Here is a 16,483-nt window from a genome sequence, read left to right as displayed (position 1 = left end):
TTTTATTTTACGTTAGCGTGAATTAAAGCCAAATATGTTTTTTATTAATTTCGTGTTTTTACTTTCACAAAAATATAATATCCCAGATCCTGTAAAATTCAACTGTGTCTATAAATAAAATCAGCTGTGATAATGGCTGTAAACAATAACACTCGCAATGAAAACCTGCTTGTTAACAACTTCTGTACTTATGAGAAATGCAAGTAACAGATTAATCTTGATGATGGATTCGTAGAATGCAAGGGATGTCCTTCCCGCTAGCACAATGTGTGTGCTTCAAAGATTAGATACAGCGCTGATGGCATTTTTCAACGTTGCTGCAGTTCTAGATCAAACTCCCCGACTGACGATGATAGAGGAAGTTCGATAACTATTAGCACTAGGAAACTTTAATCTATGCTTGATGACCTAAAAAGTTTTATGAAGACAAAATACGAAAAGATTCACACAGAACTAAAAAGTGATTTTGAGAAAATGCGTATCTCTGTTGACAATCTTTCTTCTAAAATTGAAAATGTTTTTTCTACGGATCTCAAATGGATATGCGTTTAACAGAACATGAAAATAAAGTTTGTGAAAATAATAGTTCTGTTGATAGGATTAATGAAGTTGAAGAAAAGATAAATAAAATTTCATCCAGCCAACACCATGATCTCTCAAACCAAGAAGGATGTGATGTGGAATCCTGCATTAAGGAAATAAGCCTGCGTAATGCACGTAAGAAAAATATTTTAATATTTAACTTACCCGAAATTGAGACTGAAGGGAGGGTCTCTCCTTCAAGCAGTGATATCATTCAGGTCATTGAAGTGATTAAACTAATAATTCCATCTATATCAATCTCCTCTAACACTATTCGTGTCTTTCGCATTGGACAGTGATCCCAGGCCCTAGCACGTCCTGTCAAGGTCATATTTCGGTCAGAAGCAGATGCCTCATTAATGATTCGAGTATATGTCATGATGAAGAAAAAGAACTCGATTCCGGATGCAATAAAGGAATATCGAATTTCCCGAGATCAAACATTGATGCAATAACGCAATTTCAAGGAGCAGAAGAAGATACTGGACGAACATCTTGCCAGAGGAGAGAAGGATCTCCGGATAACTTACAGAAACGACGTCCCCGTAATAGTTCCTGTCAAGAAAACCCAGCAAATGACACCCTAACGTCATCCGTTCCATCTGTAAGGTTATATTACCAGAATGGTAGAGGTATTATTAGTAGGTTGCTACATTTAACCAAGTCCCCTGATATTTATGATTAAGACATTATTGCCTTCACAGAAACTTGGCTAAAACTATCTATTAACAGCGCTTAGGTGTTTGATTCGAATGTATTTCAGGTTTTTAGGGATGACCGAGTAGATAAGACTGGTGGTGGTGTCCTTCTTTCAATTAAAAATATATACAACTGTGTAAAAATTAATCTTTCTGCTGTAATTCAAGCAGTGCTTTTAATTAACATTATAGGGGCAACAATTTATTTCTCAGCATTACGAGTGATTATAACAATAATTTATATTCCACCTGTCGTCTCAGTCCAAATTTTTGAGAGGATTCTTCTAGCTCTTGTATCTACTCGCGAAATTTCTAACCATAAAATTAATATTCTGGGAGACTTTAATATTCCCAACTTCAAAAATCATTTTACTAATATCAAGCCTGCTAATAAAGCAGCTTTATTCACCTATTTTTGTGAATACTTTGAATTAAAGCAATTTAATTCAATTGGAAATTGTAATAATCGTTATATTGATTTAGTTTTTGCTAACTTTGAAGTCGGAATTAATAAAGTTATTGCTCCTATCCTACCAGAGGATATGTACCATCTACTATTATGCTTACAGCTTTATTTATATATAAAAAAATAAGAATTCCACACAAAAATTTGTCGATAACTCCAAATTCATAAGGTATAATTTTAAAAAAGCTGACTTCAATTCACTTTACATGAGTCTAAACAACAATGATTCAACATCCCTATGGCTTTGTGATATGCCCGAGCAAGCAGTTTCTTCTCTTTATATACACGTTTATGATCTAATTGACAAAACTGTTCCATTATTCAAATTAAATAAATTCGTAGAGCGTTTTCCATCATGGTATACCTATGATATATTAACTGATATTACACTGAAAAATAAATTTAAAGCTAAACATGACTCTAAGCATTACCCTTACTATCTTGTTATGTTCAAAAAGCTACTTGCTAGTATTAAAAAACGTATTGAAGTTGCATTTGCTGGTTTTACGCAGAGAGCAGAGATAAACATAGTCTTAGAACCATCTTCATTTTGGTCGTATTTCAATAGATCAAAGCGTGTTAATAGAATACCAGGGTTCCTACGTTATTACTAGGTGGGCGTATCAGCGACGAATGGGTGACAATATTCAATTTTCCGAAAGTACTGTGTCAAAATCAGTGAAAAAGTTACCAAGTAAAATTACTGCTCGGCCCGATATAATTCTCGCTTTTGTAGTTTGGGATTGTGAATTTGTATTTACCCTAATTCTTACACAAATCTTTAATCTAGCATTGGAAAGTGGTATATATCCTAAAGAACGGAAAAAGCTAGAGTCTGTCCTTTATTTAAAAAAGGACTGCAATTTGAAGTTACTAACTATAGGCCTATTACTATCTTAAATACGTTTTGTAAAGTTTTTTAAGTATGCCTGTACGATATTATATATACCCTTATTGCAAAAAATACATCAACATTTCAGCATGGCTTTATTCCCCAGAGATCTACCACTTCCAATCTACTTGTATTTACGCAGAATATAAAGGACTTCCTTGTCCAGTATGATCAGGTTGATGTTATTTTCACAGATATTTCTAAAGCTTTTGACAAAGTTGGCCATGCTCTATTACTTGATAAACTTCGTAAAATGGAAATTCTCCACAAACTCTTGCTCCTTATAACATCGTATCTTACTGATAGGCATTATATGGTTCAATTTGGCGGTTATTCCTCTGTTCCGTTTCTGTCTTCATCTGAAGTTCCTCAAGGTTCCAATTTGGGACCACTACTTTTTCTTATATTTATGAACGATGTATCATCTGCTTTGAATTGTAATCACCTGGTGTATGCAGATGACCTCAAAATGTATTTGCCAATTGCTAATCTCAACTCTTGCTTAAATGTTCAAGCTAATGTAAATTTGTTCATGAATTGGTGTAAATTGAACAATTTAAATCTAAATACTTTAAAGTGCAAAACTTTATCGTTCTCAAATAAAAATGTAGTACTGCTTTATAAATACTCCATTGGCAGCATTGAACTGGAAAGGGTTGAGGTACATAGAGATCTAGGTATTTTATTAGATAGCCTATGACCTTTAATTACTACAAAGACGAATTAGTTACTGGTGCAAATAGATCTCTTGGCTTTCTTATGAGAGAATTTACACATTTTAAAGCCACAAAACCGCTAATGATACTATTTTTCTCACTGGTTACATCCAAACTTGAATATGCGTCTATCATATTGTCCCCGCATACAAAAAAGCATATAGATGCTATTGAAAGCTGTCAAAGACGTTTCCGTAAATACCTAGCCTTTAAGGAGGACAAAACTTACAATAATTACTTGCATGTATACCAATAAATGTACCGCAGTTTAACTCTAGAAACTCGGCTATGTTTTATTTCTCAAATTCTAGGAATAATACCTCACCGATTTTCAATATGTGTAATTCTGCAAACAAAGCCATGTTAATTAATAAGAATATTGATTTATTTTACTTGTCTCTAGAAAAATTCTTAAATAATTTGCATGCATTTTTGAACACACGAACACAATGTAAAAGCCTACTTTCGTGGTCACATGTTTATATATCTATTACTGTACATTGCACGTATTTCTAGCCCTCGAATTGGTTCTTTGAACTGTTGGGCTTTCTTATTTCTCAAATAAATAAAGAAATCCCCCTTACACCTTGTGTATATGACTTTGTCAAAAATAATATTTTTGAGAATTTTCCAGTGTCAGTAGATTCTGATTTTTGGGCTTTTCGCAAATAACCACTCCGATTTTTTGCCTTCAACCCTTAACGTTTAAAATCAACCCCTCTCTACCACGTAGATATGACTGTCAAAAAAAAACTTTTAGAAAATTTTCTAGTGTCAATTGAGTCTCTGATTTTTGGGCTCCTCGAAAATACCCACTCCGATTTTTGGGCTCTAACCCTTAAAGTCTAAAATCAACCCCTCTCTACCACATAGATATGACTGTAAAAAAAATCTTTTAGAGAATTTACTAGCGTCAATCGAATCTCTGCTTTTAGGGCTCCTCGAAAATACCTGCTCCGATTTCTGGGCTTCAACCCTTAACGTTTAAAATTAACACTTCTCTACCACGTATATACGACTTTGTCGAAAAATAATCTTTTTGAGATTTTTCTAGTGTCAATGTAGTCTCTGATTTTTGTGCTCTTCGAAAATACCAACTCTAATTTTTGGGCTCAAACCCTTAACGTCTAAAATAAACCCCTCTCTACCACGTCGATATAATTTTGTCAAAAAATAATATTTCTGAGAATTTTCTAGTGTGAATGTAGTCTCCGATTTTTGGGCTCCTCGAAAATACCCACGCTAATTTTTGGGCTCCTCGAAAATACCCACTCTAATTTTTGGGTTCCATCCCTGAACGTATAAAACCAACCCCTCTATACCACGTATATGTGACTGTAAAAAAAAACCTTTTAGAGAATTTACTAGATTCAATCTAGTCTCTGATTTTAGGGCTTCTCGAAAATACCCAATCCGAGTTTTGGGCTCCAACCCTTAAAGTCTCAAATTAACCCCTCTCTACCACGTAGATATGACTTTGTCAAAAATAAATACTTTTTAGAATTTTCCAGTGAAGTAGAGTCTCTGATTTTTGGTCTCCTCGCAATACCCCACCCCTAACTTTGGGCTTCAACCCTTAACGACTAAAATCAACCCCTCTCTACCATGTATATGAAAAATTGTCAAAAAATAGTCTTTTTGAGAGTTTTCTAGTGTCAATGTAGTCTCTGTTTTTGGGGCTTCTCGAAAATACCCTCTCTGATATTTGGGCTCACCCCCTTAACGTCTCAAATGAACCCCTCTCTACCACGTAGACATGAATTTGTCAAAAAATAATTTTTGGAGTATTTTCCAGTGTCAGTAGAGTCTCTGATTTTTTGGCTTCTCGCAACACCCAACTCCGATTTTTAGGCTTCAACCCTTAATGTATAAAATCAACCCTTCTATAACACGTAGATATGACTTTGTCAAAAAATAATGTTGGCGAGAATTTTCTAGTATCAATGTTTTCTCTTATCGTTGGGCTCCTCGAAAATACCCACTCCGATTTTTGGGTTTCAAACCTTAACGTATAAAATAAACCCTTCTCTAACGTGTCAAAAAAAATCTTTTAGCGAATTTTCTTGCGTCAATCGAGTCTTCGATCTTTAGGTTCCTCGAAAATATACACTCTAATTTGTTGGCTCAAACCCTTAATGTCTAAAATCAACCCATATCTACCACGTAGATATGACTTTGTCAACAAATAATACTTTTGAGAATTTTCCAGTGTCAGTAGATTCTCTGATTTTTTGCCTCCCCGCAACACCCCACTCCCATTTTTGGACTTCAACCCTTAAAGTACATAATCAACCCTTCTCTACCACGTATATATGACTTTGTCGAAACAAATAATATTTTTAGTCTCCGATTTTTTGACATAAAATAATACTTTTGAGAATTTTCCCGTGTCAGTAGATTCTCTGATTTTTGGGCTCCTCGCAACACCCCACTCCGATTTTTGGGCTTCAACCCTTAACGCACATAATCAACCCTTCTCTACTATGAATATATGACTTTGTCAACAAATAATATTTTTGAGAATTTTGTATTGTCAATCCAGTCTCCGATTTTCAGGCTCCTCTAAAATACCTACTCTAATTTCTTGCTCCACCCCTTGACAGCTAAAATCAACCCTTCTCTGCCACGTATATATGACATTGTCAAAAAATAATAGTTTTAAGAATTTTCCAGGGTCAGTAGTCTCTGATATTTGGGCTCCTCGCAAAACCTCACTACGATTTTTGGGCTACAATTTTGTAGTGTCAATGTAGTGTGCTCCTTGAAAATACCCATTCTGATTTTTGGGCTCCAACCCTTAACGTCTAAAATCAACCCCTCTCTACCACGTAGATATGACTGTCAAAGAAGCTTTTATAGAATTTTCTAGCGTCAATGTAGTCTCTGATTTTCCGGCTACTCGCGACACCCCACTCCTATTTTTGGGCTTCAACCCTTAACGTCTAAAATCAACCCCTCTCTACTACTTATATATGATTTTATCAAAAAATAATATTTTTGAGAATTTTCTATTGGAACTCGAGTCTCTGATATTTCGACTCCTCGAAAAGACCCACTCCCATTTTTGGGCTCCAATCTTAACGTCTCAGATCTACCCTTGTCTATCACGTTTTCATGACTTTATCAAAAATAATCTTTTTGAGAATTTTCCAGTGTCAGTAGAGTCTCTAGTTTTCGGGCTCCTCGCAACTACCAACTCCAATTTTTAGGGTCTAACCCTTAACGACTTAAATCATCCCCTTTACACCCTGTATATATGACTTTGTCGAAAATAATATTTTTTAGAATTTTCCAGTTGTCAGTAGAGCCTCTGGTTTTTGGGAGTCTGGAAAATACTTACTCCGATTTTTGGGCTCCAATCTTTAACGTCTAAAATCAACCCCTCTCTACCACGTATATATGATTTTGTCAAAAAATAATATTTTTGAGAATTTCATAGTGTAAATGTAGTAATAGATTGTTAGGCTCCTCGAAAATACCAACTCCGATTTTTGGGCTCCAACACTTGGCGTCTAAAATCAACCCCTCTGTACCACGTATATATGATTTTGTCAAAAAATAATATTTTTCAGAACTTTCTAGTGTCAATGTAATCTCCCATTTTTGGGCTCCTCGCAACACCCCACTCCGATTTTTCGGCTTCAACCCTTAACGTACATAATCAACCCTTCTGTACCACGTATATATAACTTTGTCAAAACAAATAATATTTTTGAGAATCCTGTAGTGTCAGTGTAGTCTCCGATTTTTGGACTACACGAAAATACCCACTCTAGTTTTTGGGCTACAACCCTTAACGTCTAAAATAAACCCTCTCTACCAAGTAGATATGACTTTGTCAAAAAATAATAGTTTTAAGAATTTTCTAGTGTCAATGTAGTCTCCCATTTTTGGGCTTCTCGCAAATACGCACTCCGATTTCCGGGCTCCAACCATTAACGTCTAAAATCAATCCCTCTCTAACACGTATATATGACTTTGTCAGAAAAAATCTATTAGGGAATTTTCTTGTGGGAATCAAGTCTCCGATTTTTAGGTTCCTCGAAAATATTCACTCTAATTTTTTGGCTCTTATTTTTTGAGAATTTTCCAGTGTCAGAAGAGTCTCTGATTTTTGGGCACTTCGCGGATACCCACTTCGATTTTGGGGCTTCAACCCTTAACATATAAAATAAATCCTTCTCTACCACGTATGTATGACTTTGTGAACAAATAATATTTTTGACAATTTTGTAGTGTCAATGTAGACTCCGACTTTTGGGCACCTCGAAAATACTCCACCACGTATATATGACTTTGTCAAAAAATGATACTTTTGAGAATTTTCCAGTGTCAGTAGAGTCTATGATGTAATTTCTTTAAGAGAAGGAAGGATTTATTTTTTGTTCATCCGTTCATTTTTATACAGATTTTATTTTAAAATAAAACAAAAGTGTCGATACATAATGCCAACGTTTCGACACGGCTTTGTATCTTTCTTAAGGCTGTATGATGTAGAATAAAATTATTATTGATGAAGTAAAATTGTAGACGTATAAACTGTCATTGATGATAAAAGTCCAAATAACGTCAAAAATTTTAATTTTCTGTTTATAACCTCATGCTCAAAAGAAGTGGAGGTTAAAATACTCAGGGTTCTACATTTTTAAACAAAAACGAAAACAGAAAAACGTACAAACAAAACTTTTTTTTTAATGGTTAATTTGTTTGCGAGGGATATAATGAAACACAACGTCTATGATTGTTGGGCTTCTTAAAAATACCCACTCTGTTCTTTGGTCCCCAACACTTAACGTTAAAAAACAGTCCCTTGTTAACAATCAAGCATATTTTTGTCCATAACACTCTTTCTGGGTTGTTCAAAAATACCAACATCAAGGTTTCAGTTTTTTTTATTGGGTTCGTGTTTTTGTACATAGTGGTAGTTTTTCTGAATTTTTGTTTAGTGCATTCAAGACCCTTAAATAAGCCCAAAATTTGGTGCATTTTGGGTTTTGCAAATTTTATTTTTCACAAAGGGGTGGTTTTTTGAAGGTGGAGGTAGTTTTTGAATTTTTTTTCGTGCATTCGGGAGCCCAAAATAAGCCCGAAATTCTGATTCTCTTTGTTTTTTCCGAATTTGAGCTGTAACATAGGGGGTAGTTTTATTTTTAGTAGGGGTGGTTTTTGGAAATCGGTTGTTGGCGCGTTCAAGAGCCCAAAAAAAGTCCAAAATTCTGACATGTTTGATTTTTGTTCTTTTAATTTGTATATAGTGGAGGTGCTGGCTTGATTCAAGTCAGCACCTCCACTTCACAAAAAGTAGTGGAGCCCAAGAATCGGCAATACAGCCCAAAAAAAGCCCAAAATTCTGACACAAAGAAATTTCGAATTTCGTTTGTGTGGTGCTGGTTTGATAGACCTACATTCTTAGTTGACTACGTAAACAAATTGACGGGTAGATAAAATATCGGATAGACATTTTTAGTTGATTCGGTAAACAAATTGACTGATAGAAAATAGGTCAATATTTAAATTTTTAGATTAATATAGTTGTAATAATTTAACGTTTTTCTGAATTTTCAAAGCAACATAGAAAAGAGTTATCGAATAGACATTCTTAGTTCACACCGTAAACAAATTGACTTGTAGAAAAAAGGTCAAAATCAAAATACATCTTAGTTCAAACAGCGATTTATGAAAATTGATTAAATAATTACAATGTGTGAAGATTAAATAAATGTTTTAAAAAATTAGCTCTAGTCGAATTAAGCACGATCGCTGGAACTTAATCGCTAGCAATATTTACATCGATAATGTAAACAGATGCCTCGAACTTGCCTTGGCGCAGTAGAGCTGGTATAACACGTTTGCTATCACACTATGGCACCACTATGATGCAAAAACGATCACACTATGCGAAGCTTGGATCAACTTTCAAATGTAGAATATTGTTGCAACAGTTTTTCGCTTTGTATTACTTTAATATTTTTACATAAAAAATAACATGGAATTTGCTGTAGTCACGGTATTTTTAATATAATTTTTTAACATATGTACACTTGTACAGGTAATACACTCAGTGTAAGGCATTTTGCAAATAATGCATGCTACGCAATCTTAACAAAAATCTACCACAATCTGATTCCTTTGTGACATAATTTTTTCTATGAATTTCAGTACAGCGACATTTGAGAAAGTATTCTTATATTGCAAAGAAAAATATTTCCAACACAGATTTCCAATCCTAATATTTAAATTAAATTTGTGTGCGTGCGCGTGTGTGTGTGTGTGCGCACGTGTGGCCATTCGCGAAGGAAGGGACCTAATGCGGAAAAAACCTATTTTTAGTTTTTTACACAAATCTTTAATTTCTTATTTGATTTTTCATAATAAAAAATATTATTCCTATATCTAAAAAATTCCAATTGTTATCTAACCGCAAAGTGAGACCCTTTTATGGAGTTCCTGTGTTAGAAGGCCTCTTCAACCCCTCCTTCTGTAAAATGAAGCTACCGCGCGTTGGCTCCCTTTCTCCACAGATGTTCACATATACAGGGTGTCCCGCGAGAACTGTAGTTAATTTTGTGGAGGGGTTGTGCACCAAAAAATAAGCAAAAAAGTTCCTCAAAATTTTTCTGGTCCGATGCTTATTCTGGGCAAAACAGAGGTACAAGTTTTATGTACTTGTGATCATGTGTGTGATATTGCACTTCTCGTTAAAATATAATAATCTTGTATTGTGATTAAAAAATGTTCTATCATAATAAAAAATCATTATTACAACCTCTTAAATTAAGGCGTGCTCCTTGGGTGCACTTTTTAGTCGGAAAGCGACATGAATATGAAGTTTAATTGTTTAGATTAACACATTTTTCGTAGTTGTAATTTTTTGTATTTTCTTGCCTTTGTAATAAATGTTTTTATAATTTCCGTTTATCTGAATTTTTCTAAACATATTTCATTATTCTTATTTGTTGCAACAATCTCATATTAACAAAAGTTTGTAGCCACACATGCTCACAAGTACATACAACTTGTACCCTCTGTTGTGACCAGAAAAAGCATTTGACCAAGAAAATTTTGGGGACTTTTTTGCTTATTTTTTTGTGCACAACGCCCCCCCCCCCCCCCCCCCCCCCCCCTCCCACAAAATTAACTACAGTTCTGGCGGGATACCCTGTGTGTCACGTCTCACGACCCTGAGATGGGTGGTCACAGGCTACGATGAAACTATAAGGACAGTCCGACGAAACCCTCGTTTGTCTTGAAGCCATCAGAGCCCTTCGATTTTATTTGTTCTCACATATGTTGTAATACTCGAAAAACTAAGTGACACGTATTTTATCTTACGTAACCGAAATGGTTTTAGGGTGTTAAACCACCTCCGAATAGTGTGGTACCAAACACCCATTTAATTGTTTCACATATGGAAAATTGTACAGACCTTTTAGATTTGCAACTTGAAAGAATTCTTTTCTTACAGCACATTTTTATATTTGGTAGATACATTCACACCCTTAAGACCTAACAAAAACTGTATGCGTGATTGATTTTAACTTGACGGCGTGAATACCATGCTTTAAACCACAGCTTTACTGTGCGAAATTATGAATCTTACAGTGTACTTTTTCCTATACAGAAAGGAATTTATTTGTTTCAAATATCAATTTCTTTTAATGTAAGAATAATGCCTTATTTTTTTCATGAAAGTTACTCTATATAGTTTAGTTCACAGCTGCGATATCGGTTACACAACGTTTATTTTGAATGTGCTTCATGTAAAACTGAAATTATCATATCGATCACGTTTTTGGATATCATTTTTTAACTGTGATATACATCCTCAATGTATAAAAAGGGAGAGCTGAAAATTCTGACTCAGAAGTATAGTCACAAGTGTCTGTTTCCAGATCTCAATTCCCAGCTCTCACCTCGATGAGCCTTGCTTTATTATCACATGTTAATGACTACAAATATCAATATTTAGATAGTTAATATCAAGGTAATATCAACTATTCTTACCTTACAGTATTCCATAATTAAATTGTAGCATTAGTTAATAAAAATAAGTTGTAAAGCGGAGAAGAGAGATTGAGCGTAGAACTGTCGAAACGCACTCGAAACACCAGAAGGCCACTTGCGCGCGGGCCACGGACGATGGTAGGAAGCAGCTCACGAACGAGTATCCCCTCTCTACTCACATTAGCCAGAGTGCGAGACTCGAGGCGAGCTATGGTGCGCGGGTCCAAAAACGGAATGGGTTGAGAGAAGCGAGGCGAGGCGAGCCACGGCGCATTGTGTGTAAAAGCACGCGTTCGTTCCATTATCTTCACTCAAGTAATTATCGATTAGAATTAATTGGGCATTTGGATATCGTCTCGTACCAGTCTATGTATAGACTTTGTCGAAGGAAAATTCTACGTACACTTCTGGAGCAGGCGAAGGCGTTCGGCGTGCGTCCTTCCCCGTTGAGAGGAGTTTGGTCTACGCCTCTTGCACTCGAAAGCAGGGGATAGTGGGGACTCCACTGACAAAGACACAAACATTAAGCCCACCGGAACAACTGGAATGAAACCTGTCAGACAATGTATACCACCCATTGTCATCAGGGATATAATCAACAATCACTCACTGGTTATAAAGGAAATTAATGACTGCTCAATTTCCAAAAAGACATACTTCAATATCACAAAGAAGGGATTATCAGTAACAGCAGCCGACAAAGCAGACTACATGGCAATCAAGACGAAATTAGATGCAAACAACACTGCATACTTCACCCACCCCTTAAAGGAGGAAAAATTGAGGCACCTCGTCATCAAAGGATTACCAATACTTTCCACACAAGAGATCCAGGAAGACCTTCAAAAACAAGGTGTCAAAACTGTAAAACTCTTAAAAATGCAGCAGAGGAAACCTACGATTCACCCAAACTACTTAGTTACCATACCACCTGATCAAGACCTTCGAGTAGTGAAAAACGTCAGATACCTGTGCCTAGTGAAAATATACTGGGACAAATACAGACACGGCAAACGTGTTACCCAGTGCCGCAGGTGCCAAGCCTTTGGACATGGCACTAGCCATTGCAAGAACAATCCGAAATGTGTCAACTGCGCAGACGCACACCTCACTGAAAAATGTGAACGGAATGAAGAAGATCCAAAAATATGCAGCAACTGTAGCGGAGTACACCAAGCAAAAGACGTAAAATGCCCAAACTATGTCCAACTACTGGAAAAAATTGGAGCGAGGACTGCAAAACGAATCGCACACTCTGAACGAAGCAAAATCGCAGCTCCACCTCCAAGGACATATACTTCATATCCGGCGCTTGGACAACCCAGGACGAGAGCATGGAATACCCCAGTGGTACGTGAAGAACGTAAAATTGACTCAGCTACAAATTCAGCCAGCCAAAGTACCAACAACCTCCCGCCTGAAATGAAAGAATTCCAGGACCTGGCAACGAAAATCAAGAAGCTCAACGAACTGTGTAACCTAGGTAGGATGTTGTGCCTAGTTAAATCTTTAAATGCTAGACTGGCTACGTGCAATAACGACTTCGATAGACTTAAAGTTTTCACAGATTTAATGCAAAATGATTGCAACTAGTAGGACAATCACCTCATTAACTGTAGGACATTGGAATGCCAATGGGGTCAGGGGCAATTATAGGGAACTTGCGCAATTTCTCAGAGACCACAAGGTTGACATTATGTTAATCAATGAAACCAAATTGGTACCAAAGGCTAATTTTAATATGGCAGGATATTCTGTGATACGAAAAGATAGGGATAATGCGAAAGCAGCAGGAGGAGTACTTATCTTAGTTAGGGACATAATTAACTTTACTGAACTTGCACTAAACGCGATTACTACCGAGTGCGTTGCAATTAAACTTTGTGATAATACAATTATTGTTTCTGCTTATAACCCTCCAAGATCTAAAATCAACATAAAAGACTTAGAGATTATTTTTAGACTAGGAAATAAAGTCCTACTATATGGTGATCTTAACGCCAAGAACACTGCCTGGAACTGCAAATTTGGTAATTCAAACGGTAAAATTCTCTATTCATTTGCTCTCAGAAATATGCTTAAAATATTACATCCAGATAAATTCACACTTTATCCTTACTCAACAGGGCTTCCTAGTATCGTTGATATAGGGCTTTTAAAAAACATTAATTCTGAAATAGAGATAAATACATATAATGAATTAAACTCCGACCACTCACCTATCATATTTACACTTAATCATATAAGCAATATTTCATATGTCGAGACTGAATATTTTAATTATAAACTCGCTGATTGGGACAAATTTAGATAAATAATTAATCGAGAACTAAGCATAAATTCGCACATGAACACTGTAGATGACGTAGATTGTAACGTTAAGAAGCTTACCAGTGTTATCCTAAATGGCACAAAAAACGCCATACCTGTAAAAAAGTTGGGAAGTTATCACCAAAGTGTACCAGATTACATAAAACAACTTAAAAAAGATATAAATGCTCTACGCAAAATAGCTCAAAGGACAGCTAGTCTTGAAATAAAAAAAATACATAATAAACTTGCCAATAAAATTAATAAAGAAACTGCTAGATTCTACAATTACAATTGGAATAATAAACTTGAAAATCTTACAGTTAAAAATAATTCAGGAGCGGACTTGCTTTTTCCAATATAGATAAAGCAAAAATCCTAGCAGAGCATTATGAATCTGTCCATCATCTTACCGAAGATATGGGAAACCCAAACACTGATAAGCTTGTTAGCGATAAATACAGAGAGATTGCGCATGTTCCTTCTGATATGAAAGATGTAGACCTAACCTCCCCTAAAGAGATTAAAAAAGCGATCATGAGAACAGGTTCTAGGAATGCCCCGGGAAGGGATACTATTCAAAATATTTTGCTCAAGAATTTACCAAAAAAGGCTCTCGTTCAAATCATGTATATTTTTAATACCTGCTTAATGCTCTGTTACTTCCCTGAAATGTGGAAAACTGCGAACATTATACCTTTTCACAAGCCTGGAAAGGACAAAGCTATTTCCAGCAAGCTATCGACTAATTAGTCTACTTCCCACGCTTGCAAAACTCTTTGAAAGAATACTCTACAATAGAATGTTGAACTTTGAAATGCGAAATAATATACTAATCTCAGAACAGTTTGGATTTAGAAGAAACAGAAGCACAGTACAGCAACTAATTAAACTTATTAACCATATTAGCACCAATTTTAACAAAAACATCTCAACCGCCATGGTTCTATTGGATCTTGAAAAAGCCTTCGATACCGCATCAAAAGAGCAAAGCATTAACGCAGGGGTTCCCCAAGGCTCCATCCTGGGGCCACTCCTTTTTCTATATTATATTAATGATATACCGACGCTAGAAGGGATTAGGATCTCATTATTTGCTGATGATACAGCACTTTATTCGGCTTCTTGGAGTCCCATAAGAACTCTGAAAAAGCTGCAGGAAATTACAAATGCAGTATTAAAATATTTTCATGAGTGGAAGCTTAGTGTCAATGTTGAGAAAACTGAACTTATTCTTTTCACAAGAAAATGTTAGAATCACTGTGCCAAGAAAAGAAAAATAGAGTTACCTGATTTTGAAATTCTTGATAGAATCATGGAACGCCGAAGTATGGCAAAATACTTGGGTCTTATGCTACATTTTAAACTTAGCCACAATATTCACATTGATAATTCTATTAAAAAGGGACAAAAAATGCTACGCATGCTCTACTGCCTACTCTGTAGAAAAAGTAGATTAAACCTTAAAAACAAAACTCTTTTATACACAATGATAATTAGACCCATGCTCTTATATGCCGCCCCAGCTTGGAGCAGTACGAGCAATTTAATCATACATAAACTTCAATGCTTTCAAAATAAAATTGTCAGAATGATTACTAATGCCTCTCCTAGAGCTACAAATATTGATCTTCATAAGCAATTAAAACTTCCACTTATATCAGACTACATTAGTAAATTAATAAATGACTTTTTTAATAATCGAATGAGCCTACCGGAACTCCAGGAAGTCAAACCAATACAGAAGGATGAAATGCCTTTTAAAATGAAGTATAGGATACCTTATCACATACTTATAAAATAATAATTGCCTGCGTGGTCAAAAATATAGCCACAACGTCTTAACTACATCTATTTTGTTTGTACAGTTTATTAGATTTAAGATTTAGGTTTAAGATTTGTACTCATAGGTCTTTTTCGCTCCATTTTTGCCTTAACAAGTACCACTAATTCAACAAACGCACAGTATTATTATTAATGTAACAGTATTACAAATGAAATTAGACAGGGTCAAGCAAGCTTCCCTTTTAGGAAATTAGGTACCTGATAAGAAAGAATTTCTGTGCAAAGTCATATTTTGTATTGTCTTATTACGAACAATAAAGATTATTAAAACGCAAAAACTATCTTCACTCGGTCTTCATCCGGCACACCTAACGGTGTGTCAGAATAACGCCATTATTCTGACATACTACTATCGAGAAAAGTTGAATCGATCTTGGGCTTCGGCCCCTGGTCCTACAGTCCGTTGCTCTGTCCTAATGCCCCTACGTAGGGTGTCATTCTGACAGATTACAGACGAGAAACCAATGGTGCTGAACCCCCGACAAAAGAGGCCTCGGGCCATCACCGGACATATTAGAAAGGGAATATGGTCTATTTAATCAGTATTGATTATTTGGATCATATCAACAGTTCTAACTAACTGGAAAAAAGAGGCACATTAATTTGGGTGGTCATGATTAATTCCTCTTCATAAGACAAAAGAACTTAAAAGATGAGAAAAAAACCAAATTTGACGGCATAAATTTCGCAGAACAAAATATTACATAATTGAATAATTAATGAAAGTTGGTCACATGTTTTCCATTGTCATGTAACTATTTGTAGAATGATAGCACAAATATGAGATTTGCAGGTTCATTTCAAGAGTCACAAGCCTTCATTCATTTAACTGAGTCACAAGCCTATTTTTAAATCTTTCATTTTCTAATGACTTCATGACTACACAGGTAGCTCACAAATTTGTGCGAAACCCATGGAAAACTTTTTTTTGCCATACCTGCCACTAAAAACGTTCATATAATAGTTCAAA

The 16,483-nt window shown here is 35.5% G+C and overlaps 1 protein-coding gene across 2 annotated transcripts in view; it reads right to left on the bottom strand.

Moving 5' to 3' along the window:
- The window catches only part of LOC117168706, a 172,461-nt gene that overhangs the window by 48,835 nt on the left and 107,143 nt on the right, over positions 1-16,483 (bottom strand). The gene's annotated exons all lie outside the window — the stretch shown is intronic.

The sequence above is a fragment of the Belonocnema kinseyi genome, chromosome 3 (genome assembly GCF_010883055.1).
Source record: "Belonocnema kinseyi isolate 2016_QV_RU_SX_M_011 chromosome 3, B_treatae_v1, whole genome shotgun sequence".
NCBI lineage: Eukaryota > Metazoa > Arthropoda > Insecta > Hymenoptera > Cynipidae > Belonocnema > Belonocnema kinseyi.
Note: the sequence above shows the minus strand (reverse complement) of the source record. Positions and strands in the feature narration are given on the sequence as shown.